At 48.3% G+C, this 24,563-nt stretch overlaps 1 protein-coding gene across 3 annotated transcripts in view; it reads left to right on the top strand.

Annotated features, from left to right (window-relative positions):
* Positions 1-2,377: 2,377 nt before the first annotated feature.
* The window catches only part of capn15 (calpain 15), a 322,263-nt gene continuing 300,077 nt past the window's right edge, over positions 2,378-24,563 (top strand). For 2 of the 3 annotated variants that reach the window (XM_043711453.2, XM_087997884.1), the window contains exon 1: positions 2,378-2,489. The gene's annotated coding sequence lies outside the window, so the exon portion shown is untranslated. The remainder of the gene's footprint in view (positions 2,490-24,563) is intronic. The other variant, XM_043711451.2, reaches the window with a different exon arrangement.

Here is a 24,563-nt window from a genome sequence, read left to right as displayed (position 1 = left end):
GGGGTGGTACAGTGGCTCAGTGGTTAGTACCGTTGCCTCAGTGCCAGGGACTAGAGTTTGATTCGACCCTCAGTCGACTATCTACGAGTTTGCGTTTTCTCCCAGTGTCTGCATGCATTTCTTCTGAGTGCTCTAGTTTCTTTCCACAATCCAAAGATGCGCAGGTTAGGTGATCTGGCCATTTAAATTGCCCAGTGTCCAGGGGTGTGCAGGCTAAGTGGATTAACCATAGTAAACATGGGGTTACAGGAAAGGATGGGGGGAATTGGCCTGGTTGGGATGCTCTTCAGAGGGTTAGTGTCAACTCTATCTAAATGACCTGTTTGCCACACTGCAGGGATTCAATGATTCTAAGAATGAAGATGAGGTACATTGAATTCCAAGGAAATTACCATTAAGCAGAGACCAGTGGTGTTAAAATACTCATAATACTTTTAAGAATATATTGTCTATATTAGAAGGGATGATAGTCTCTGAAATGAATTGAAAAGAATAATGGTCCTCAGGTCCAGAAAGAACTACAGTTCAAGACCATCAGGAAGACGGTACAAGACAATTATTTTCTACCCAACAAAATACTATCCTTTAAACATGCACTTTTCAAACTTGAGTAAGAATAATGAACCTTCCAAAGTGGTTGACCTGATCTATATGGATTTCAGTAAGGTGTTTGGCAAGGTTCCCCATGGAAGACCAATTAGCAAGGTTAGATCTCACGGAATACAGGGAGAACTAGCCATTTGGATACAGAACTGGCTGAAAGTTGGAAGACAAAGATTGGTGGTGGAAGGTTGTTTTTCAGACTGGAGGCCTGTTATCAGTGGAGTACCACAAGGATTCGTGCTGGGTCCACAACTTTTTGTCATTTATATAAATGATTTAGATGTGAGCATAAAAAAGGTATAGTTAGTAAGTTTGCAGATGACATCAAAATTGGAGGTGTCGTGAACAGCGAAGAAGATTAGCTCGGATTACCACGAGATCTTGATCAGATGGGCTGAGAAGTGGCAGAAGGAGTTTAATTCAGATAAAATGCGAGATGCTGTATTTTGGGAAAGCAAATCTTAGCTGGACTTATACACTTAATGGTAGGGTCCTAGGGAGTGTTGCTGAACAAAGAGACCTTGGAGTGCAGGTTCATAGCTGGATTATAATTTGGTGTTGTGTGATTGTTTAATTTTATCCATCCCAGTCCAATACTAGCATCTCCATATCATAGGTTTAAGGTGAGAGCGGAAATATATAAAAGAGACCTAAGGGGCAACGTTTTCACACAGAGGGTGATGCATGTATGGAATGAACGCCAGAGGAAGTGGCAGAGACTGGTACAATTACAACATTTAAAAAGCATCTGGATGGGTACTTGTATATGAATGGGAAGGCCTTAGAGGAACATGGGCCAAATGCTGGTAAATGGAATTAGATTAATTTAGGACATCTGGTACAATTACAACATTTAAGAGGCATTTGGATGGGTATATGAATAGGAAGGGTTTGGAGGGATATGGGCCAGGTGCTGGCAGGTGAGACCAGATTGGGTTGGGATATCTGGTCTGTGTGGACAGGTTGGACTGAAGGGTCTGTTTCCATGCTGTACACCTCTGATTCTATGGTCGGTATGGATGAATTGGACCGAAGGGCCTGTTTCCTACTATCATCTCTTACTGTAACCACGGAGACGAAACAAGCAGGCATATATAATGACATGAAAACAGAAAGTGATGAGAGGAAGAAAAAGACTCAACAGGCCCAGCAGCACCTAGAAAGAGAGAAACAGAGTTAATGGCTTAAGTCAGCTCGTATTCTCCTTAATAACCCAGGTCTAATCACAATTTGGATCTATATTCTTATAACAGCCAGTTCTTCGTTCCACGAATAACACAACAATACACAAAGTCCATGGGATGAATTACAATAGCATCGTCTGTATTGGTTACAGTCAGGCGACCTTATTAACTAAACACCTTTGCGGTTTGCATCCGACTAATTACAATAATTGTCCAATCACAATACAGAAACCGACAAGCTGGCGGAATCCGCGAATGCCTTCTTACTCGGCGGTTTCCGGTTCATGCGTTTTCAAAGCAACGGAATTTCCACATCTTTAAAAAAAATCAGTTTTTCGTTTTCAGACGGAAAGAGTTAATTCTCCACATATGTATTTTAAAATAGGTAACTATGGATAAATTTTATTTTTATATTCACCTCTGGGACTGTATTACGGTTGACGCGGAAACTACATTTCCCATGAGACATTGCAAGCCAACATGCCAGGTTGAGCCACGGTCCCGTCTCCCACAGCAGATGCTGGGAAATGTAGTTCATATCCGAGGTGCGCGCCGCATTTGAAAACTCCCCGCTCATAGAGGGGCAAAGAGCCCGGTGACCGGCATCAATTTCACCGCCAGATTCTGGGCGGGACTGAGCCCGACACCACATCGGTTAATAGTCTACACGTGACGGATTCTCACTTTCTCCCCCGCTTCCGGGTAAGGATCAAACAAGTCAATCAGCAATTAGTGGTTTAGTGTCTGGTGATGGTTCAACAAAGCAAGGGGTCCGAAAGCTCGCTGTAGTGAGGGTAGTGCCGCCCAAATGTTCTTTTCCCTCATATCTTCCTCATCTCACTTTTCCTTTATATTTCGATCTCTCCGCTTCCTTTTTTCGCCTTGCGTCTCTTTTTTTCCTTTATGCTTGCTTCTCTGTTACTTGTTTTCTCCATCTTATTGATAAGACGCTGTGTAACAAAGTATGATACCGGGCCACACAGGAGATATGGGGTTAGAGGACCAGCAGCATAAGTGTATTGAATGACAACTGATGTTCCGGGGTTACTACGCATTTGGTACCGGAGTGAATTACTGGGGAGAAAGTTGTCCGAGACTTAATCTCAATATTTATCTGTACTTAAGTCAAACAACAGGGATAAAGGCAAAGATTGGAGGAGTTATCAGTTGCTAAAGTTGACAATATGCTGCCAGTTGTGACTTCAGCGTTTAAAAAATAATCTATCCGGATGTACGCAAATAGTTACCAATTGAATTTCAAAAGTGAAATCTAAACGGGGACACTTTTTTAAAGATCTGGCTTGTGTTAATGATATTCATAATGTGATGGTCACTGTTTGTCAGTTTGGGTTCCATCAGAACTATTCAAGCTTCAGACCTCCATTATAGACTCGATCAAAAAGAGCTGAATTGCAGACAAGAGGTAGGATAGGCCAGCCTTGACATCATGGCAGATTTGCACAGCAAGTCAGGCGGCAGCTGAGGAGCAGAAGCATCCTACACCTCAGATGCTGCCTGACATGCTGTGCTTCTCCAGCACCACCCTCTCGACTCTGATCTCCAACACCTGCAGTCTTCGCTTTTTCCTCCTCCATCATGGCAGATTTGACAATGTGATATCAAAGAGCCACCGTCCCCTCTAAAGTGCGCCGCAATCCACGCAAAATGAGAGGAACCTAGCAAGGAACCTGAGTAATTTAATATAAATAAGGATCAAATGAAATTCACTGCTGGATAGAGGTGTACCTAGCACAAAGGAAGATAGTTGTGATCGTTTGAGGCAAATTGTCTCAATCCCAACACATTATTACACTCCGTCGGAGCAGGCAGGACTTGAATCCAAATCTCTCAGTTTTTCAGCTGTTTCATCAATAACCTTCACTAATTTGTAAGGTGGAAAGTAAGGATGTTTGCTGATGATTTCACTGTGTTTAATATCATTTGCGATTCTTCAGGAATAGCAGCAGTCCTTGGCAGCATTTAGCAAAGACCTGGAGAAGATTCAGGCTTTGGCTAAAAGTGACAGGTAATATTTGTGTGTCACGTATGTGGGATAATAATCATATCCAACTCTGGAACATCTAATAATGTCCCCTTAACATTCAGCAGCATTTATCATCACTGAACTTCTCCACCAACCAGATCCTGAAGGTAGGTGAAAGTGAGTACTGCAGATTACAGTGCTGGAAAAGCACAGCAGGTCAGGCAGCATCCGAGGAGCAGGAAAATCAATGTTTCGGGCAAAAGCTCTTCTTCAGGGCTCCTGCCCAAAATGTTGATTTTCCTGCTCCTCGGATGCTGCCTGACCAGCTGTGCTTTTCCAGCACAACACTCTTGACTCATATCCTGAAAGTCACAATTGACCAAAATCTTAACTGGACCAGTTATGTAAATATTGCTGTTGAAGGGTAGGTCAGAGGCTGGGAATCCCATGATAATTACCATTCAACAAATCCATTTCATTATCTACGAGTAATTTGTTTAGGTGTGTGCATTTCAGACAATAATCTATAAGCCTGATGTTTCTTTAGCAAAGTATCCCACTTGATGGCCATCCCATCTTAAATATTCACTTGCTCCACCATTAGTGCACAGTGGCAGTGCTGTGTATTATCAAAAAGATGCATTGCAATAGCTTGCAGATACATTTTCAAAAGCAGAATGATTAGTTCTTAGGTAAAATAAACCAGATTGGTTCTGAGTAGTCGTGTCCATGTGAGAGATAAGGGCACAATATGTAGTTAATAGTTGCTTTGTGTTACAGAACTTCGACTATTGCTGAAAAAAGAGACAAACTATTGAGGTTTTTGTCTTAAATTTACCAGGACAAAATTTAAAAAAAATTCTCAAAGCAGAATAATCATTTATACTGTAGGAGAAGGGAGTGCAACATGTTTGACAAGTAGACTCTAGTAGAGGTGTTGCCATAGAAAATGCACTCAGGACAGTTAACCACAAAGTTTTTATTTAAACTCAAACTAAAGTAAATTCGTATTAGTCAATGCATTGTCACAGGTAAAGGACCAGAGAATGGATGTCCAAGCTGAAAAAGGCATAATGCACAGTCGCGTTCTTTCTGTTCACAAAGAGCAGGGTCCTGAATGTGAATATATGTAACTTCTAGAAGTGAGTAATATTGCAAACCGAACTAAATTGATTGTCAGTGAGAATAATTTTCAGCACATCAGGATAGTTTAGCAATCCTTATCTAATTGTAGAATCACATCAATATTGATTGCTATGTTCTCAGTTTTGCAAACATGTGTAGGTAGCACACAGTATGCAGCCTGTTGTGAGTAGCGTAAGGAATGTGCTGTTTGATGTAGTATGGTAGACAAGCATGAGGCTGGGAGAGTATAGCAAGCCATGCAGTATCAGGAGGTGGAGAAGTCAACATTTTGGGCGTAACCTTGAAGAAGGGTTACAACCGAAACGTTCACTTCTCCATTTCCTAATGTTGCCTGGCTTGCTGTGTTCTTCCAGCTTCCTACTTGTCTATATTGGATTGCAGCATCCGCAGTTTTTTTTTGTCTCTAAGTTTGGTGTACTATGCCAGTCATTGGGATGTTTGGCCTACATACCTGTCATTACTTGGCTACTCAAATTCATATATCACATTACTCATTTTTGTGGCAAGTGAAACATCTTGATGGCAGAACTCTGTTCATACAGAAATCACTCCTGTTCCTCCTGCATAGAACCAGTGTGAAACAGCTTGCTTCACCTGTTACTCAGACTTTTGAGATTTCTTACCCTTTCCATGATTGGTTCTGCAGAACATAAATTGGCCAAATAGTTGAGTAAGTTGCTAGTCCTTCTCAGTGTGTTTTTTCCAAATACAGTGAGTGTTTTCTTTACCTTTGTGAAGACCATACAGAATTTGCCTGTCACCCACAATGGTGTTTCCATGTTTTTTTTTGTGTGACACTGCTAGCCTATTCACTAGTGTATTGCTCAAGGAAGTCATATACATTCATTGAACTTGTGCATTTGCAGCAGAGGGTGTTAACATTGGATCCCATTCAGGCCCAACTGTCATGGCATTTCATTGGTTTCATTGAGAAATGCATCCTCAATGGAATGAAGTCTAACCTTCTACTCCTTGTATACAGTATTTCTAATCTGTAAATCATTTATTTACTACATTTGAATTTGCAGCTGCATTTGAACATTTTCTTTCCTATCCAAATGGGCTGTATCTTGGGCTCAGTTAGAAATAGAGCAGTCGAACAATGTATTTTCATCAATGTATTTGCTGAAAAATCTCCTAGTGAGTTCTCTACCACTGTCTTACACAGGCCTGGAAGATTAGCTTTATTAACAATCCCTTAAATAGGGCCCAATCCCATTTGCTCATCACGCAATCCTGACAGAATACATCACTGTTGTCCTAAGACAAAAAGGATATCCCAGTCATATCACTGCTTACTGGCTATTGCACAACTCAGGAATAGGGATTTAAGGTGCTCATGTTCAGTCCTGAAAAGTGCCAAATGTACCTCAGGTTACCCTGAAAGAGCTCTGTAGCAGATGGGATTTCACCCCAGGCCTCCTGGCTCAGATAAAGGGATCCCACAACTGTGCCTCAAGAGCCCCTAGAAGACTAAGGTGTCTCAAAAAACTTGCATCAGGTGAAATTAGCCTTTTCATGCTGCTAATATGCAGTAATAATGAGTGGTATTCTCCTTCCAACAAGAGAATCATCATGGGGTAAAACAAACAGGTCCAGCTGCCTAAGTAAGTGAGTAATTTGGTATCAGTATGAATTTTAGGGCTGGTGTAATGGTAAGTAAGTAGGCCATCCATTCCAGTGACTAGTAGATTGTACCAAACAGTACTTTTGTTTTAAGATATTTGCAGCAAGCACAGTACTGACCATAGTCAACTAGCCTGTACTTGCTAAGCAGAATCCAGCATTTGGTGTGCTTCTACAATTGGGCAATATTTGCTATACAATCCAAATTATATTAAGAATTTTATTCTCTATCAATTTAAGCTTACCAATAAGGCTTGCAGATTTGTGACTCATTTACACAAATTTACATGCAGGGCCCTGTCCTTTACATACACAAAACACATATCCCATTCATTGCACGAGTTTCCGCTTGAGGGATAACGATTCTCTGATGCATTCTCTGTGGCAATCCATTAACCAATCAGGATAAACTTGTAAACCAAAAAGCAAACTCTTCCCATGCAGATTCGAAACGTGTGGCGCTGGTAAAGCACAGCAGGTCAGGCTGCATCCGAGGAGCAGGAGAATTGACATTTTGGGCATAAGCCCTTCATCAGAAACATTCCAGTGCCACACTTTTTGACTCCAATCTTGAGCATTTGCAGCCCTCACTTTCTTCCCGTGCAGTTTAAGTCGTGATTTTCTATTTGTAATTTGGTATATGAGTCAAAGAGCCATAGAGATGTACAGCATGAAAACAGACCCTTTGGTCCAAATCGTCAATGCAGACCAGTTATCCTAACCTTATCTAGTCCCATTTTCCAGCACTTTGCCCATATTTCTCTAAACCCTTCCTATTCATATACACATCCAAATGCCTTTTAAATGCTGTAATTGTACCAGCCTCCACTACTTGCTGTGGCAGCGCATTCCATACATGCACCATCCTTTGCGTGAAAAGGTTGCCCCTTAAGTTCCTTTTAAAACTTGCCCCTCTCACCCTAGACCTGTGCTGTCTAGTTCTGGACTTTTCCCCACCCCAGTGAAAAGACCTTGTCTATTTACCCTATTCATGCCCCTCCTGATCTTATAAACCTCTATGAGGTCACCTCAGTCTCTGATGCTCCAGGGGAAACAGCCTCTCCCTATAGCCCAAAACCTACAACCCAATTGTACTAGCCTTCATCACTTTCTATGGCAGCTCATTCCATACACGTACCACCCTCTGCATGAAAAAGTTGCCCCTTAGGTCTCTTTTATATCTTTCCCCTCTCACCCTAAACCTAAGTCCAAGAGTTCTGGAATTCCCCACCCCAGGAAAAATACTTTGTCTATTTATCCTATCCATGCCCCTCATGATTTTATAAACCTCTATAAGGTCACCCCTCAGCCTCTGATGCTGCAGGGAAAACAGCCCCAGTCTATTCAGCCTCTCCCTGTAGCTCAAATCCTCCAACCCTGGCAGCATCCTTGTAAATGTTTTCTGAACCCTTTCAAGTTTCACAAGGAGACCAGAATTGCATGCAATATTCCAAAAGTGGCCTAACCAATGTTTTGTACAGCCACAACACAACCTCCCAACTCCTGTACTCAATACTCTGGCCAATAAAGGAAAGCATACCAAATGCCTTCACTATCCTATCCACCTGCAACTCCACTTTCAAGGAGCTGTGAACCTGTGCTCCAAGGTCTCTTTGTTCAGCAACACTCCTCAGGACCTTACCATTAAGTGTATAGGTCCTGCTCTGATTTGCCTTTCCAAAGTGCAGCACCTCACGTTTAACTAAGTTAAATTCCATCTGCCACTCTTCAGTCCATCGGTCCATCTTGTTGTACTCTGAGTTAACCTTCTTTGCTGTCCATTACATCTCCAATTTTGGTGTCATTTGCAAACTAACTATCTATACCTCCTATGTTCACATCCAAATGACAAATTGTAGTGGACCCAGCACTGATCCTTGTGGCACATGACTGGTAACAGGCCTCCAGTCTGAAAAACATCCCTCCACCACCACCCTTCTACCTTCAAGCTAGTTCTGTATTCAAATGGCTAGTTCTCCCTGTGTTCCATGAGATCTAACCTTGCTAACCAGTCTACCACAAAGAACTTTGTCGAACACCTTATTGAAGGCCATATAGATCACATCTACCACTCTGCCCTTGTCAATCCCCTTCATTGCTTCTTCAACAAACTCAATCAAGTTTGTGAGACACGATTTCCCACGCACAAAGCCATGTTGACTATCCCTATTCAGTCCTTGGCTTACCAAATGCATGTAAATCCTGTCCCTCAGGATTCCGTCCAACAACTTGCCCACCACCAATGTCAGGCTCACCAATCTATAGTTCCCTGGCTTTTCCCTATTGCCTTTCTTAAATAGTGGAACACTGCTGCCTGGCGAAAGCAACATAAAACCTTTCATGTGGGTATTCTTTTCCTTTTTAGCAGTACCTCGGACGTAGATTAACAAGAAAAGGTTGAAGCACGCCATTTGTACCATTTATTTCATGACCAGTGGTTTTTGATATTGAAAATGGAAGTATAACCAATTAACAAATTGCTCTTTATTCAGGGAATCCAGTTCTGACATGAAACTAATGGTTATCAGTTCATTAAGACATGAACTAATGTAGAGTTAAATGTGGAGTGGTCCACAGTTTGGTGAAATGAGGATATTCTTTGTGTGGTATTTAATATACAAATTCTTGATCCTTGACTGTCTGTTAGACCAGAATATAGTGATAATAGAAAGATGTAGTCTTTACATGCAAGTCTTTTTTTTTATTGATGTCTTGCATACGGAAGAGGAAATCTAGTCGTAGAATGACAATAGACGACTGGACGGAGTATTAAATCAGTATTAAATTTGCTTTGTTAAATTGAGTGCTAGAAGTTTTCTTTAAAAATGTCGTGACTAATTCCTGTCTTACCCTGATGGTGTTTACTAGATGTAGCACAACCTTGACTCCTCTGTCCGATGTCCATTAATCTTGTGTGATCCTTGACAGTAAATATGGTCTAGCATTTTGGTGGACTGTATGATCTCTGAACAATTTCTTTATCCTATTTGCCTTCAAAACCTGGGCTGCTAAGATCAATAAAATATGTTGTTGCAGGTTAAAATATCTAACATTGTATAGCTGTTCTGCATTATTCAACCAGATAATCCTCATGAGTCATCAGGAAAGCACTAAGTCTAATGATTACTGATGTGCAGGCCTCTTTCTGCTGATCCTTCACAATTTTTATTAATCGCTATTTTAGTTGTTACTGCCCTAATTTTAAGCTTATTGCAATGCAATCATTAAAAAGATGACAAGTAACCATTATGTTGGTTCTTAAAACTTCCCAAAACTCTAGTCTAGAGTTTGTATGTATACAGAAGAAAGTGAGGACTGCAGGTGCTGGAGATCAGACTCGAGACCATGGTGCTGGAAAAGCTTGGCAGGTCAGGAAGCATCCGAGAAGCAGGAGAATCAACATTTTGGGCATAAGCCCTTCCTGTGTGTGTGTGTGTGTGTTATAGTATAGGACATTGTGTTAACTTATATAATTTGTAAGGAGCCCATAATTACTGAGAAGTTATCTAACCCATTAACTGAACTCAGTTGGAATGCTTCAGTTTTCAGTTGAATCTTTGAAATGAGGGGTGGAGGATACTTGCTGTCACAGAGGGCATTTTATTTCTAATGCACTTCTTCCTATATTCTGTCAAGGAGTGTGACAGAAATGTTTGAATATCTTAATATACAGAAGGAGCCCATTTTGTCTGTGTTTGTTCTTTGATAGAGTCATACTTTCCTTTTCAGTTCTTAAAATCTTGCAATTTTTTTCTCTTCAAATATTTGTGTTAGGGGACTCCGAGGCACAGACAAATGTTTCTTTGGCTGAGCGAAAAATCAGAATGGTGTGTTGCCTTCCTGGTGCCAGGATCAAGGATGCCTCAGAGATGTTGCAGAATGTTCTCAAGGGGGAGAGGGGCCAGCAGGTCATTTTAACATTGGAACCAACGACATAGGAAGGGGAAAGGATGAGATTCTGAAGGGAAAATATAGAGAGTTAGGCAGGAATTTTTTAAAAAGAGATCCTTGAGAGTAGTAATATGGGGTAGACCATTTAGGACAGAGATGAGGAGAAACTTCTTCACCCAGAGAGTGGTGGCTCTGTGGAATGCTCTGCCCCAGAGGGCAGTGGAGGCCCAGTCTCTGGATTCATTTAAGAAAGAGTTGGATAGAGCTCTCCTGGATAGTGGAATCAAGGGTTATGGAGATAAGGCAGGAACAGGATACTGATTAGGAATGATCAGCCATGATCATATTGAATGGTGGTGCAGGCTCGAAGGGCAGAATGGCCTACTCCTGCACCTATTGTCTATTTTCTATTATTGTAATATCTGGTGCTATGAACTAGTGAGGGTAGAAATAGGAAGATAGAGCGGATAAATGAGTGGCTGAGGAGCTGGTGTATGGGAGAAGGATTCACGTTTTTGGATCAGTGGAATCTCTTCTGGAGTAGAAGTGACTTGTACAAGAAGGATGGATTACACCTGAATTGGAAGGGGACTAATATACTGGCAGGGAAATTTGCGAGAGCTGCTCGAGAGGATTTAAGGAGGAGGGTGGGACCCAGGGAGATAGTGAGGAAAGAGATCAATCTGAGACTGGTACAGTTGATAAAAGAGGCAAGTCAAACAGTCCGGGCAGGCAGGGACAAAGCAGAGAACAAGGTAAGACTGATAAACTAGGAGAAAGTGAGGACTGCAGATGCTGGAGATCAGAGCTGAAAATGTGTTGCTGGAAAAGCGCAGCAGGTCAGGGAGCATCCAAGGAGCAGGAGAATCGACGTTTTGGGTATGAGCCCTTCTTCAGGAAGGGCTAAAGAAGGGCTCATGCCTGAAACGTCGATTCTCCTGCTCCTTGGATGCTGTCGGACCTGCTGTGCTTTTCCTGCAACACATTTTCAGCTCTGATAAATTAAACTGCATTCATCTGAATGCAAGAGACCTTACAGGGAAGGCAGATGAAGTGAGGGCATGGTTAGGAACATGGGACTGGAATATCATAGTAATTACAGAAACATGGCTCAGGGATGGACAGGACTGGCAGTTTCATGTTCTAGGACACAAATACAACAGGAAGGGCAGAAAGGGAGGCAAGAGAGGAGGGGGAGTGGCATTTTTGATAAGGGATAGCCTTATAGCTGTACTGAGGGAGGATGTTTCTGGAAATACATCCAGGGAAGTTATTTTAGTGGAATTGAGAAATAAGAAAGGGATGATCACCTTACTGGGATTTTATTATAGACCCCCTAACAGTCAGAGGGAAATTGAGAAACAAATTTATAAGAAGATTTTGGTTATCTGTAAGAATAATGGTGGTTATGATAGGGGATTTTAACTTTCCAGACATAGACTATAGACTGGGACTGCCATAGTGTGAAGGGTTAAATGGAGAGGAATTTGTTAAGTGTGTACAAGAAAATGTTCTGATTCAGTATGTGGATGTATCTACAAGAGAAGGTGCAAAACTTGACCTACTCTTGGGAAATAAGGCAGGGCAAGTGACTGAAGTGTCAGTGGGGAGCACTTTGGGACTAGCGACCATAAATCCGTTAGTTTTAAAATAGTGATGGAAAAGAATAGATCAGATCTAAAAGTTGAACTTCTAAATTGGAGAAAGACTAATTTTGATGGCATTAGGCAAGAACTTTCAAAAGCTGATTGGAAGCAGATGTTTGCAGGTAAAGGGACGGCTGGAAAATGGGAAGCCTTAAAAAATGAGGTAACGAGAGTCTAGAGATAGTGAATTCCTGTTAGGGTGAAAGGAAAGGCTGGTAGGTATAGGGAATGCTGGATGACCTCTAAGGGTTTGGGTAAGAAAGCATATGTCAGTCATAGACAGGATAGATTGAGTGAATCCTTAGAGGATAAAGGCAGTAGGGCAGTAGAAGTATACTTAAGGGGGAAATCAGGAGGGCAAAAAGGGGACATGAGATAGCTTTGGCAATAGAGTTAAGGATAATACAAAGGGTTTTTACAAATACATTAAGGACAAAAGGGTAACTAGGGAGAGTATAGGGCCCCTCAAGGATCAGCAAGGCGGCCTTTGTGTGGAGGCGCAGGAGATGGGGGAAGATACTAACTAAGTATTTTGCGTCAGTGTTTACTTGGAAAGGGACATGGAAGATTATATAATGTAGGCAAATAGATGGTGACATCTTAAAATGTCCATATTACAGAGAAGGAAGTGCTGGATGTCTTGAAATGCATAAAATCCCCAGGACCTGATTAGGCGTACCCTAGAACTCTGTGGGAAGCTGGAGAAATGATTGCTGGGCCCCTTGCAGAGATATTTCTTTCATCGATAGTCACAGGTGAGGTGCTGGAAGACTAGAGGTTAACTAATGTGGTGCCACTATATAAGAAGGGTGGTAAGGACCAGCCAGGAAACTATAGACCAGTGAGCCTGACGTAAGTGGTGGCAAGTTTAGATTAGATTAGATTACATTACAGTATGGAAACAGGCCCTTCGGCCCAACAAGTCCACACCGACCCGCCGAAGCGCAACCCACCCATACCCCTACATTTACCCCTATACCTAACACTACGGGCAATTTAGCATGGCCAATTCACCTGACCTGCACATCTTTGGACTGTGGGAGGAAACCGGAGCACCCAGAGGAAACCCACGCAGACACGGGGAGAACATGTCTGCGTGGGTTAGCAAGTTGTTGGAGGGAATCCTGAGGAACAGGATTTACATGTATTTGGAAAGGCAAGGACTGATTAGAGATAGTCAACATGGCTTTGTGCGTGGGAAATCATGTCTCACAAACCTGACTGAGTTTTTTGAAGAAGTAACAAAGAGGATTGATGAGGGCAGAGTGGTGGACGTGATCTATATGGACTTCAGTAAGGCGTTCGACAGGACCCCATGGGAGACTGGTTAGCAAGGTTTGAAGTCATGGAATACAGGGAGAACTAGTCATTTGCATACAGAACTGGCTCAAAGGTAGAAGACAAAGGGTGGTGGTGGAAGGTTGTTTTTCAGGCTGGAGGCCTGTGACAAGTGGAGTGCCACAAGGATTGGTGCTGGGTCCACTATTTTTCATCATTTATATACAGAGGAACCTTGATTATCCTAAGAATGTCTCAAGGTCCCGAAAGAAACATTGCATCATAGAGGTGTTTTCAGCACTGATCGTGTCTTTTGTTTACAATGATTAAATATGAACTCAGTGAGTGCTGGACATCAATGGGAGTCCAAGCACAATCCTGAAATGACTGACCTCTCACGCTCTCTCGCCTCACTCTTTCTCTGGAGTTCTACACTGGGGTGTACCCTAAACCCCCTTCCCCAGACAATCTCTCTAACATTTGTCCTGTACAGGGCAAAGGTGGAACTTGTCTAAAACGTTGTGTGTGTCTGGCTGCGTATGCGCTATTTTGAGACTCACCCTAAAAGCAGCAGCAGTATTGCTGTTGGTGTCCAGTATGGCTGCCCTGGAGTGGGGGGGCGGACGCGGGTGCAGGGCAGATGTGGTGGGGAGGTTACGGGAGCAGGGTGGTCGGGTCGGACGGGGGGCACGGGCATGGACGGGTGGGGCGGATGGTGGTGGGGGTGCATGGCGGTGGGCTGTGGAGGGGGGAGGGTGTTGGATTGGGTTGGGGTTGCAGATGGGGTGCAGGAGCTTGCACACGGTGTGCTGCTGCCTAGTCTCCTGAATGGGGAGCGAACTTAGCAAGTGCTCGCTGTGTCAATCTCATTGAACTAATGGGGGCGGGGAGAGGGGTGCAGAGGCTTCAGCAATGCTGCATGACCCTTACACACAAGTATGTGTCTGCTCAGAAACAAACCCTGAATCAGAGAGAGGGAGCAAGGCAGGCAGAGTGAGGAGAAAGGAAACTTCAGAAAACTCCGAGCCCCAGAGGAGAGGCATTGAAACAATTTACCGAATAATCAATTATCTGAATGAAATAGTGCCCTCGTTTGGAAAATGGAGGTTCCTCTGTAAATGATTTGGATGTGAGCATAAGAGGTATAGTTAGGAAGGTTGCAGATGACACCAGAATTGGAGGTGTAGTGGACAATGAAGAAGGTTACTTCAGATTACTACGGGATCTTGATCAGATGGGCCAATGGGCTGAGAAGTGGCAGATGGCGTTTAATTTAGATAAATGTGAGGTGCTGCATTTTGGGAAAGCAAATCTTATACACTTAAAGGTAAAGTCCTAGGGAGTGTTGCTGAACAAAGAAACCTTTGAGTGCAGGTTCATAGCTCCATGAAAGTAGAGTTGCAGGTAGGTAGAATAGTGAAGAAGGCATTTGGTATGCTTTCATTTATTGGTCAGAGTATTGAGTACAGGAGTTGGGAGGTTGTGTTGTGGCTATACAGATCATTGGTTAGGCCACTTTTGGAATATTGCATGCAATTCTGGTTTTCTTCCTATTGGAAGGATGTTGTGAAACTTGAAAGGGTTCAGAAAAGGTTTACAAGGATGTTGCCAAGATTGGAGGATTTGAGCTCCAGGGAGAGGCAGAATAGACTGGGGCTGTTTTCCCTGGAGCTTTGGAGGCTGAGGGGTGACCTTGGAGGTTTATAAAATCATGAGGGGCATGGATAGGGTAAATAGACAAAGTCATTTTCCTGGGGTGGGGGATTCCAGAACTCTTGGACATAGGTTTAGGGTGAGAGGGGAAAGATATAAAAGAGACCTAAGGGGCAACCTTTTCATGCAGATGTGAATGTACATGTAAGGAATGAGCTGCTATAGAAAGTGGTGGAGGCTATTACAATTGCAACATTTAAAAGGCATCTGGATGGATGGATAAATAGGAAGGGTTTGGAGGGATATGGGCTGGGTGCTGGCAGGTGGGACTAGATTGGGTTAGGATATCTGGTCGGCATGGATGAGTTGGACCAAAGGGTCTGTTTCTGTGCTGTATGTCTCTATAACTCTATCCATTTTTCATTAAGTACTAATGACATTTATAGAACCTATTTCTCTCACCCTTTCAAGATGTGTATTCCTGATCATCATAATCTGCTGTATTGTTTTAAAAATAAATCCTCACTTCTCCTCAGGTTCTTTAATGATTACCGCCATCCCATTCTCCCAATTCCTTCGTCTCCGCCGCATCTGCTCCCAGGAGGACCAGTTCAAAATACGTACAACACAGATGGCCTCCTTCTTCAAGGACCACAATTTCCCCCCCCGACGTGGTCGACGGTGCCCTCCACCGCATCTCCTCCACTTCCCGCTCCTCCGCCCTTGAGCCCCGCCCCTCCAACCGCCACCAGGACAGAACCCCACTGGTCCTCACCTACCACCCCACCAATCTCCATGTACAGCGCATCATCCGCCGTCACTTCCGCCACCTCCAAACAGACCCCAGCACCAAGGATATATTTCCCTCCCCTCCCCTATCAGCTTTCCGTAGAGACCACTCCCTCCGCGACTCCCTTGTCAGATCCACACCCCCCACCGACCCAACCTCCACTCCCGGCACCTTCCCTTGCAACCGCAGGAGGTGCAACACTTGCGCCCACACCTCCCCCCTCACTTCTCTCCAAGGCCCCAAAGGAAACTTCCATATCCGCCACAGATTCACCTGCACCTCCACCCACATCATCTACTGCATCCGCTGCAGCCGGTGTGGCCTCCTCTATATTGGGGAGACAGGCCGCCTACTTGCGGAGCGATTCAGAGAGCACCTCTGGGCCACCCAGACGAACCAACCCAACCAACCTGTAGCACAGCATTTCAACTCCCCCTCCCACTCCACCGAGGATATGCAGGTCATTGGACTCATCCACCGCCAAACCACAACAACCCGACGGTCGGAGGAGGAGCGTCTTATCTTCCGACTGGGAACCCTCCAACCGCAGGGGATGAACTTGGACTTCACCAGTTTCTTCATCCCCCCTCCCCCCACCTTGTCTCAGCCGGATCCCTCCAGCCCGGCACCGCCTTCCTGACCTGCAGTCTTCTTCTTGACCTCTCCGCCTCCATCCTACTCCGACCTATCACCCTCACCTTGACCTCTTTCCACCTATCACATTTCCAACGCCCCTCCTCCAAGTCCCTCCTCCCTACCTTTTATCTTCTCCTGCTGAACACTCTCTGCTCATTCCTGAAGAAGGGCCTGTGCCCGAAACGTCGAATCTCCTGTTCCCTGGATGCTGCCTGACCTGCTGTGCTGTTCCAGCAATAAAGTTTCAACAATTAATGATTACCGACCCTTCTGCCACTGGAAACCGTTACCTTTTATTTACTCTATCAAAACATTCATGATTTTGCTTGTTTTCATCAAATCTTAACCTTTGCTGCTATAAAGAGAATAATCCCAGGTTACCCAAATCTTTCTACATGGGAGACTTTCTCAGCTATTTCAGCCAATTCAAGTCCAAGGTTTAAAGAGTAATTGGAAAAAAAAGAGAAGCGTTAAATATGAAAGAATAAATCTAATTTCCTGGTATAGCTTCTGAGGTGGAGCTGATGTGGGAATACTCACCAAGGGCAAGAATATTAGCAGATGTAGAATTAAGGCTGGAGCTTTCAGAAATGTTGTAGTTTAGATGTGATTTATTCAATGATGAGTTGTCAATTGTCAGCTGTACTATGTTTACAGGGTGAAAAGGAGAAACAAGAAGGGAAATCCAATACTTTCGAGTGTGCCTCCAGACAGCTGATTAGCATCTTCCTTGATCAGCATGCAGACTTTAAACAGACGGAAAGAATTCAGTAACTTCCAATCAAAAACATTAGAGTACATGAGGGCATACTTCAACTAATAATTTGATATTTGTGGCATTTTGTTCATTACAGTACTATGCTTGTGCTAACTTTCAAGGTCCCATCTGGATATTTCACTGTAATTAGTACCACTTGAAAGGAAGGGGACATGAACATTTCCTGTGTGGCTTTCATTATCTTAATCTGAGACTATTCTGACACTAAAGCAAAATATGCTGATGTGATTGATAGGTAATTGAATATATTTTTGTTAACAGTCAAGTTTTAAGTTGCAGTATGGTTTTAGTACTTTGTAGCCAGTTGGTGGTTAGTTGCAGTCTAAGTGACCTGTTGTGATTCTGTAAACAGTTAAATTATTTATAGTGACTGCTGTATTAATTGGAGGAGGAAACATTGTTCTATGTGGTTGCTGTTGATTAATTGTACACCTAAAAAGAAGTTGTACATTTTTTTAAAAACACCTTTCACTGCTTCAGGATATTCCAAAGCATTTTATAACCAATTAAGCAATTTGGTACGCTGTAATGGTTGATGCTGTGGTTGTTGGAGATCATCATTTCAGAACATAAAACATAGCTTTATAGGAATTTTTCAGGGTAGAGTCCCTGAGTCCAACCATCTTCGGCTTCACTCATTTGCAGTGTCAGAATTGGGAATGTTCAGTGACCATTGATTGCAATGTTTAGTACCATTTCACAACTCCTGAGGAATCGAAGAAGTCTGTGCTAAACACAGTAGGTTCTGGACAACAGTCAGGCTTGGCCTAATGATTGACAAGGAACATTTGCCCCACATGAGTGTCTTGTCCAACAAGAGATGGTCACTCTTTCTCACTATTGCTGAATTCCCACCATCAACATCCTGTGGGTTATCACTGGCTAAAAAGCAGAGCGGGCATAGGTTTAAGTTAATTGACAGGAGGAGTGAAGGTGGTGTGAGAAAATACATTTCATACAACAAATGGTAGTGCTTCCTGAAAGGCAGGTTTAATTGAAGGATTCAAGGGGGAAGTTGATTTACCTGAACATGATGTGGAGGTGGAAGTGTTGGACTGGAGTAGACAATTTCAAAAGTCATCTGTTGAAGGGGCAGCTCTCCAAAAGCTTGTGATTTCAAATAAACCCATTGGACTATAACCTGGTATCATGTGATCTTTGACATTATATGAAAAGGCAGAATGGTGAAGAATTACAAGAGAATGATACTAGGAGGATTGCTCATTTGGAAAACCAATGCATCCATTGGTCCAAATGATCACCTCCTTTGTTTTAGCAATTCTTTGATGGGGAGGTGCCATATTTCAGATGAGGCATTAAACTGAGACTTTGTTCTCTCAAGTGGATATAAAAGGTCTTGACAATATTTTGAAGACAAATGAGAGATATTTCTGTTCTGGCTGATCTTTATCCCTGAACCAGCATTGCAGAAACAGATTAAAAGGTCACTATTCAAATTTGCAATTTTGTGATTTTGCTGTGCACAAGTTGGCTGTGACCACACTTCAATGTACTCCATTATCTGTAAAGAGGGCATGTATTCCAAAACATGTTTCACAGGCGCATTTTTTTTTTGTTGTATGAAAGGGCCAGTCTTGTTGTCTACACCACCATAGCTACAGGGTTAAATAGGATACTGGTCACTTAAAATTACATCACAGCACATTGTAGTTTTATGTATTGGTGCTTTATTTAATTTGTCATTCATATACAACACTAATTAAAAACTACATTTATATGTTTGAGGATCCAGCTGTTGAATGTCTTGCTTCGCTCACACTTGATATGGGTGCTTGGCTGTTCAGTAGAAGAGTGGGTGCATTGCTACACTAACTAATCATACACTGCCTTTTTAAAATATAATATACCAGCTGGTTAGCTAGCAAACATGTTGTCTTGGAAAGAAACATAATGAAAAAACTGATCCATTATTGCCAGATGCTGACCACACAGTTAAAGAGTTCAATCATCAGAAAATTGCTAAAATGTATCTGTCTCATGTAATGAGTTGGCACAATTTTGATCACAAACATTTGTGATTAATCATGTTGAAATCTTTAATTTATTTTGTTAGCTTTGTATCTCTCAATTATTTTTTTAAAGTATACTGATTTCTTTCAATAACCTTTAATTTTAATTAGCCTCTTTAATTGTCTGGATCCAGAAATGTAAAATACTTTCTTTTTAAAGCTGGTTCACTTGAGTAGTTGAAATTGTGAAATCTGTAGTGATTGTGTAAGAATATTGTTCTTTGTGGAAAAGAATGGACAAGATTCTGTGTTCAGGAAAAAATGTTCAATTAAAAGGAAATATGGGTGTGACAACTCAGGATTTTTCTCTGCTCTGCTGAGGAATTAGTCAGGGGTTTAGTTCCAAATGATCTGATATTCTTTGATTGTGAACCCGGTCAGTGGGCTTTTGTGGGATCAGCACCTAAGGGACACTTCACAGCTGAACCAAATTTGTCTACACATGCCCTTCAAGTAAGGATATTCAATTGTTACAGCATGGCAGCCATGGTTTTTGTGATAAAAGCTAATTTAAGCCATGGAAATTAAGACTGAATATAATATCTAAGGTAGGATCCCCACATCTTCTATTGCTCTTCATCATTCACAGTTACTCTCCTACCTATCCCCCTTCAACCCTCTAATTTTTTTCCTTATGATCCTGTTACATGCTATATCTCCATATTGTGCAACTCTACCCCTTTCACCCTGTTGTCCATCTGTCTTTTCTCCTCCTGACCAGCTTCTAATGTGGACTTGGGCCAAATGACCTGTTTCCACACTGTAGAGAATCTAATGTAATCCTGTTGAGCGTCTTCTCTACACTCCTTTCCCACACACCCTATCCTACAGCCCCTCCCCTCACACTATCCATCCCCTCATTCCAGCTCCTCACTCCAGTCACACCCCCCTCCTCTCAACTGCTGCCTAGACCACCTCATAACATCCCTCAGACTTCACACCCACAGTATTCTTCACTGCTGACAGCCCCACCACACATTCCTTCAGCTTCCAACTCTTTTTGTTCTCTCTCTCTCTCTCTCTCTCTTTCCCCCCCCCCCCCCGCAAGGCCTCAGCAGCTTCTCACCCCCAACCCCGCATGGCCTTGGTAACTTCTCACCCCAACCCCACATGGCCTCAGCAACTTCTCACTCCCACTCCCAAAAAGTGGTCTGGGCATCTCTCTCTCTCTCTCTCTCCCCCACGCCACCCACCCCCCTCCAAGTGGTCTGGGCAACCCTCCCCCCCCCCCCCCCCCCCCCAAGTGGTCTGGGCAACCCTTCCCACCCCAAGTGGTCTGGGCAACCCTTTCCCCCCGCCCCCCCCCCCGTGGTCTCGGCAACCCTTTCCCCCCGCACCCAAGTGGTCTCGGCAACCCTTTCCCCCCGCACCCAAGTGGTCTGGGCAACCCTTTCCCCCCGCCCCCCCCCGTGGTCTCGGCAACCCTTTCCCCCCGCACCCCCCCCCCCCCCCCCGTGGTCTTGTCAACCCTTTTCCCCCGCACCCCCCCCACCCCCGTCTTGTCAACCCTTCTTCCCCCCCCCCCCCCCCCCAAGTCGTCTGGTCAACCCTTCCCCTCCCCCTCTCCCCTCCCCCCACCCCACTCCCCCCCACCCCCACCCCCTCCCCCCACCCACCCTCCCCACCCCACCCCTCTCCCCCCCTCCCCACCCCTCTCCCCCCCTCCCCACCCCACCACTCTCCCCCCCCTCCCCACCCCACCCCCCCTCCCCACCCCACCACCCACCCCCCCTCCCCCCACCCACCCACCACCTCTCCCAACCCCCCTCCCCCCCTCTCCCAACCCCCCTCCCCACCACTCTCCCCCCCTCTCCCCACCCCCCTCCCCCTCCCCACCCCACCCACCCCCCCTCCCCCCCTCCCTCCCACCCCTCCCCTCTCCCCACCCCACCCACCCCCCCTCCCCACCCCACCACTCTCCCCACCCCACCACTCTCCCCCCTCCCCACCCCACCACTCTCCCCCCCTCTCCCCACCCCCCCCTCCCCACCCCACCACTCTCCCCCCCTCTCCCCACCCCCCCCCTCCCCACCCCACCCCCCCTCCCCCCCCCACCCACCCCCCCCTCCCCCCTCTCCCCACCCCCCTCCCCCCACCCCTCCCCTCCCCCCACCCCCCTCCCCCACCCCCCCCTCTCCCCACCCCCCCCCTCCCCCCACCCCCCTCCCCCACCCCCCCCTCTCCCCACCCCCCTCCCCCCACCTCTCCCCACCCCCCTCCCCCACCTCTCCCCTCTCCCCCCTCCCCTTCCCCCCCCTCCCCCCACCCCCCTTCCCCCCTTCCCCCCTTCCCCCCACCCCCCCCCTTCCCCCCTTCCCCCCACCCCCCCCCCTTCCCCCCCCCCTCCCCCCCCTCCCCCCCCCCTCCCCCCCTCCCCCCTTCCCCCCCCCCCCCTCCCCCCTTCCCCCCCCCCCTTCCCCCCCCCCCCTCTCCCCCCCCTCCCCCCTTCCCCCCCCTCCCCCCCTTCTCCCCTCTCCCCCCCCTCCCCCCTTCCCCCCCCTCCCCCCCTTCTCCCCCCTCCCCCCCTTCTCCCCCCCTCCCCCCCTCCCCCCCCCTCCCCCCCCCTCCCCCCCCCCTCCCCCCCCCTCCCCCCTTCCCCCCCCCCCCCCCTTCCCCCCCCCCTCTCCCCCCCTCCCCCCTTCCCCCCCTCCCCCCCTCCCCCCTTCCCCCCTCCCCCCCCCCCCCCCTTCCCCCCCCTCTCCCCCCCCTCCCCCCTTCCCCCCCCCTCCCCCCCTCCCCCCTCCCCCCCCCTCCCCCTCCCCCCCTTCCCCCCCTCCCCCCCCTCCCCTCCCCCCCTCCCCCCCCCTCCCCTCCCCTCTCCCCTTCCCCCCCCTCCCCCCCTTCCCCCCCCTCCCCCCACCACCTTCCCCCCCTCCCCCCCTCCCCTCCCCCCCTCCCCCCCCCCTCCCCCCCCTCCCCCCCCCTCCCCTCCCCTCTCCCCTTCCCCCCCTCCCCCCACCCCCCCCCTCCCCCCACCCCCCCCTCCCCCCACCCCCCTTCCCCCCCTCCCCCCTCCCCCCCTCCCCCCTTCCCCCCTCCCCCCCTCTCCCCACCCCCCTTCCCCCCCTCCCCCCTTCCCCCCTCCCCCCCTCTCCCCACCCCCCTTCCCCCCCTCCCCCCTTCCCCCCTCCCCCCCCCTCCCCACCCCCCTTCCCCCCCTCTCCCCACCCCCCTTCCCCCCCTCTCCCCACCCCCCCTCCCCCCCTCTCCCCACCCCCCTTCCCCCCCTCTCCCCACCCCCCTTCCCCCCCTCTCCCCACCCCCCTTCCCCCCCTCTCCCCACCCCCCTTCCCCCCCTCTCCCCACCCCCCTTCCCCCCCTCTCCCCACCCCCCTTCCCCCCCTCTCCCCACCCCCCTTCCCCCCCTCTCCCCACCCCCCTTCCCCCCCTCCCTCTCTCCCCCCCCTCCCTCTCTCCCCCCCCTCCCCCTTCCCCCCCTCCCTCTTCCCCCCCCTCCCTCTCTCCCCCCCCCCCTCTCTCCCCCCCCCCTTTGGTCTGGGCATCTCTCTCCCCCCCCCCCCCCCCATGGTCTGGGCATCTCTCTCCTCCCCCCCCCCCCCCCCCCCATGGTCTGGGCATCACTCTCCTCTCTCCCCCCCCCCCCCCCCCCCCATGGTCTGGGCATCACTCTCCTCTCCCCCCCCCCCCCCCATGGTCTGGGCATCTCTCTCCTCCCCCCCCATGGTCTGGGCATCTCTCTCCCCCCCCCCCCCCCCCATGGTCTGGGCATCTCTCTTCCCCCCCCCCCCATGGTCTGGGCATCTCTCTTCCCCCCCCCCCCCCCCATGGTCTGGGCATCTCTCTTCCCCCCCCCCCCCCCATGGTCTGGGCATCTCTCTTTCCCCCCCCCCCCCCCCCCCATGGTCTGGGCATCTCTCTTTCCCCCCCCCCATGGTCTGGGCATCTCTCTTTCCCCCCCCCCCCCCCCCCATGGTCTGGGCATCTCTCTTCCCTCCCATGGTCTGGGCATCTCTCTTCCCCCCCCCCCCCCATGGTCTGGGCATCTCTCTTCCCCCCCCCCCCCCATGGTCTGGGCATCTCTCTTCCCCCCCCCCCCCCCCCCCATGGTCTGGGCATCTCTCTTCCCCCCCCCCCCCATGGTCTGGGCATCTCTCTTTCCCCCCCCCCCCCCCCCCCCATGGTCTGGGCATCTCTCTTTCCCCCCCCCCCCCATGGTCTGGGCATCTCTCTTTTCCCCCCCCCCCCATGGTCTGGGCATCTCTCTTTCCCCCCCCCATGGTCTGGGCATCTCTCTTTCCCCCCCCCCCCATGGTCTGGGCATCTCTCTTCCCCCCCCCCCCCCCCCCCCCCCCATGGTCTGGGCATCTCTCTTCCCTCCCATGGTCTGGGCATCTCTCTTCTCCCCCCCCCCCATGGTCTGGGCATCTCTCTTCCCCCCCCCCCCCCCATGGTCTGGGCATCTCTCTTCCCCCCCCCCCCCCCCATGGTCTGGGCATCTCTCTTCCCCCCCCCCCCCCCATGGTCTGGGCATCTCTCTTTCCCCCCCCCCCCCCCCCATGGTCTGGGCATCTCTCTTTCCCCCCCCCCCCATGGTCTGGGCATCTCTCTTTCCCCCCCCCCCATGGTCTGGGCATCTCTCTTTCCCCCCCCCCCCCATGGTCTGGGCATCTCTCTTCCCCCCCCCCCCCCATGGTCTGGGCATCTCTCTTCCCCCCCCCCCCCCATGGTCTGGGCATCTCTCTTCCCCCCCATGGTCTGGGCATCTCTCTTCCCCCCCCCCCCCCCCCATGGTCTGGGCATCTCTCTTCCCTCCCATGGTCTGGGCATCTCTCTTTCCCCCCCCCCCCAATGGTCTGGGCATCTCTCTTCTCTTCCCCCCCCCCCCATGGTCTGGGCATCTCTCTTTCCCCCCCCCCCCCCCCCCCCCATGGTCTGGGCATCTCTCTTTCCCCCCCCCATGGTCTGGGCATCTCTCTTTCCCCCCCCCCCATGGTCTGGGCATCTCTCTTCCCCCCCCCCCCCCCCCCATGGTCTGGGCATCTCTCTTCCCTCCCATGGTCTGGGCATCTCTCTTCCCCCCCCCCCCCCATGGTCTGGGCATCTCTCTTCCCCCCCCCCCCCCATGGTCTGGGCATCTCTCTTCCCCCCCCCCCCCCCATGGTCTGGGCATCTCTCTTCCCCCCCCCCCCCATGGTCTGGGCATCTCTCTTTCCCCCCCCCCCCCCCCATGGTCTGGGCATCTCTCTTTCCCCCCCCCCCCCCATGGTCTGGGCATCTCTCTTTTCCCCCCCCCCATGGTCTGGGCATCTCTCTTCCCCCCCATGGTCTGGGCATCTCTCTTCCCCCCCCCCCCCCCC

This window comes from Chiloscyllium plagiosum, unplaced genomic scaffold (assembly GCF_037043375.1).
Source record: "Chiloscyllium plagiosum isolate Xiang-an unplaced genomic scaffold, Cpla_swu_hap1 HiC_scaffold_20, whole genome shotgun sequence".
In the NCBI taxonomy this organism is placed as follows: Eukaryota; Metazoa; Chordata; class Chondrichthyes; order Orectolobiformes; family Hemiscylliidae; genus Chiloscyllium; species Chiloscyllium plagiosum.
This window is presented reverse-complemented; position numbering and strand designations above follow the sequence as displayed.